We start from the raw sequence: 3,230 nt of genomic DNA, 5'->3' as shown, positions 1-3,230 counted from the left end.
GGTGTGGGCTGTGTAACAGAAGGCCTGGGTGTTCGAAGAAGATGCACGGGGCTGTGGGGGAGGCGTAGGTGGACTGAGCTGTGTGCTCAGCCCCTTCCCTGCAATCCTCTCTCCCTACCCTCTCCCTGCCCCTCATCTCCCTATCTCCAACTTCCACGAGGCAAAGATAATTGAATTGGAAGTGCGCAAAAGTCATGGCTCAGCATTTCATTGCAGTGCCTGGATGCTGGTTGCTTGTGTAAAAATCAAGATCTCTCTCCAAGGCAACCCTATAAGGAGGCTTCCACCCCAGGTCACCACTTCTATCCAGTCAGCGCGACAACACCCGTCCCGTCCCCGAACAGAAACGTGTTATCCCCAAGTCCGGTCACACCTTCTCCCCTCCCCACCCACCCACAGAGCCCAGACGAAAGTCTCCCCAGTTCACGGCCTGTGGGCAGTGCCTCACCTCTCGAATGCCAAATCCCTTTCCTTAAATAAAGTCTGCAGTGAGCGTGAAGATGAGACAAGGCTCAAACATTCGGAGCCGACTTGTCACCAGGGAGGAACGCTGGAGGGGGACAATCCCCACCCTCTTCCTGGCTTTCTTGGTTCTAGCTTTGCAAGGTAAAGCAGTGGCATGTGGGGCGCTGGGCCCCGAAGCAGGGTGTGTGGGTCCTCTTTGTTATTTCTTGTTCCATGTTCCCAGCAGAGCCACATGAGCTTTATCCACACAGCCATGAGTGGCAAAGTGTGCATAACTCACCCCAGCAGTATCATCCTGAGAAAAGACCCCACTCCTACCCCCTACCCCAGAGGAAGCCAGCACTGTAAGGACAGTGCAGGGAGCAGGGCTGTGTTTAGCTGTCTGTTGTTTAGGACTGGATCTTTCCTATTTGGAGCACTAAATATCCTCTGCTGTGTGGAATGACGGTGACACAAAGAGGTGACATATTCCCTATTAATTAAAAAGCCCTTAGAACAAGAAGAAAGCCCACTGTATGTCAGTCCTGGTTACGTTTTAAATTCCACATTTCTCACGTGAAGCTCTACACAGGGACTTGTATTCAATGGGGTCCCTGAAAAGAGCTGGCAGGTATAAGTCCTTAAAATGCTTATAGTCCACAGCTCCCTAGGAACATATCGGAGAAGGTGCTGCGATCACTATTTTTCAAGACTGAAGCTGACCTTGACTGACTTTGATTTTGACTGGCAATTCCCCAATCAGTTACAAACACACACACGCATACTTTTAGTCTTGGACTCCTTGTTGGTGCCTAGTCTCTTGTGAGGAAAAGCAGACCTAAAGCATTATTTCTTTAGTCTCCAGGGAACCCGAACAATCACATCAGTCCCAGGCCTGATCAGCTCAGCATACCTGACTGAAACCTATGGTCTTGCAGAACCTTGATGAAGGAGGCCCTGTGCTATAAGGGTTCCATTTGAACCTTTCCTCTTGTCCAGCCCTTGCTCACTGCCTTTTCAAAGGCAGCAGCCGAGCCTCCAGGGTCAGCAGCCCAGGACCCCTTCTCTTTCTTATCCGATTATCAGGAGCCACCACAGCCAAAGCCCTGGGTTTGCAGCCTCCCAAACTCAGTCATCTGCAATGGGGCAGCACATTCTCCTGACGTGCCCGCCGTGGCTCTGTGTGTCAGCTCCCGTCCCCTCTTCCTCCCTCCAGAGCCAGCAGGATAAGGAGGAGCTCTTCATAAAGTAACTGTCTAAACCCTTCGGGCACATCCCCAAAACAACGAAACACTCAAGGAGCAGCTATGTTACTCTTTATTGCGCAAAGTAGGAATAAAACAGGTGCACCAGGGACAGGTACACCTGGAAAGCAATAAAGGAAAGAAATGAGTTAGAGCCACTTAGCTGCTCAAGAAGCCTTCTCTATTTGGCTTCTGGGGCCGGCACACTGAGGGGACTCCACCAGGGTGGGGTCGCCCATCTAAGGCTTAGGAACTCTATGGGGTGGAGGGGCAGGGGTGCAAGTGAGAGGCAGTCAGGGTGGCCCAGCCTGTTACATGTCCTCTATGCAGCCTGGCAGCTGGACTTCACCATGGAGATCTCGCCAATCCAGGGGACAGTGTATATTTGGAAAGAGCAGAGCGCTTTCTGCAAAAGGGAAGAGAGAGGGATTGTCAGGTAGGGTTACAGTAGAAAAGGAAATTGTCCAACAGGAGATGGCAGATGTGCGGGTCAGGAATTGTGGTTGTTTGGTGGGACTCTCAGACCCAGACCCAGACTACTCCCCACCCCAGCCCCAGACTACTAACCAAGACTCAGCAATGCCCTCCCTATCATCCCTCCCATCACTCCAAGTCTAAGAGATGGCATCCTGCACCCCAACCCCCACAGGATTCTACACTATTGCTCCCCCCAGCACAGCCCTTTAAGGAGCAGCCCACGCAAGGCCACACAGCCCCAGAGGGTGCACGGCATGCCCCCAAGTTCCCTCCACCTCTAGTGGGCCAGCACTAACACAGGTTCAGAGGGAAAGACCCAGGTCTAATGAGGCAGGCTGTGGGGCTTGGGGGATGACGAGAGGCTGAGAGCTTCCAAGAACCAGCCCTGCTGATCGCTGGAGAGTTCGATGTTTAGTGAGCAGGGCAGCATGGGAGGGTTTCTCCCCCTACAGGCCTCTAATTCCCTCTAATCTGTTCCAGCTGCTTCTTCCACAAAGCAGGCAATCCCCAAGCACGTGGTGCCCCAATAACCCAGCTTAAAGCCACCTAAAAATTTAAATTCGGCACCTCCGCACACGCACCCTTAACCCCCACACCTATCCAACACCCACACAACCCACTCATGCCACACCACTCACACATGACACACTCCCACAGGAACACCCCCACACCTCTGGCCTGCATGCTTGGTCCCTGGCCCACTTTAGGCACATACCTTCCTCAGCTGTGGCTGGGCGTGGAAGGGACAGCTGGCCAAGTTTGGCTCGGACTTGGTACACGTGGTTCGACCGATCTCCACATCCAAGAAGTAGTTCGTGCCAGCCACCGCCTATGCATGTGAAGAGTATGATTGCCTTTCAACACCGGCCCATGTCACAAAAGCACAAAACCTTTCTGCTTTTGTGCCTAGGGCCATCATCCACTGCCTGGCACCCAGGCGGTACTGAGCCAACTTCTGACTAGTGTCCAAGGTGCTGTGCCCCAGGCCCAACTTGTAACTTGTTTACACAGCAGCTCCAACAAGGTGCGTCATGCAGCCTAGTAGGAAGAGAGGCAGGAAAATGG

The 3,230-nt window shown here is 53.0% G+C and overlaps 1 long non-coding RNA gene across 1 annotated transcript; it reads right to left on the bottom strand.

The window, feature by feature from the left end:
• Positions 1-1,747: 1,747 nt before the first annotated feature.
• LOC111735657 lies at positions 1,748-3,002 on the bottom strand. Its single transcript, XR_002778902.1, has 2 exons — positions 2,881-3,002; positions 1,748-2,094 (listed from the first exon to the last, which is right to left on the bottom strand). It is a non-coding gene; the product is annotated as an uncharacterized LOC111735657 (long non-coding RNA).
• Positions 3,003-3,230: the final 228 nt, after the last annotated feature.

Source organism: Pteropus vampyrus, unplaced genomic scaffold (assembly GCF_000151845.1).
Source record: "Pteropus vampyrus isolate Shadow unplaced genomic scaffold, Pvam_2.0 Scaffold1000004896, whole genome shotgun sequence".
In the NCBI taxonomy this organism is placed as follows: Eukaryota; Metazoa; Chordata; class Mammalia; order Chiroptera; family Pteropodidae; genus Pteropus; species Pteropus vampyrus.
The sequence above is the reverse complement of the archived record's forward strand: the minus strand, read 5'-3'. Positions and strand labels throughout refer to the sequence as shown.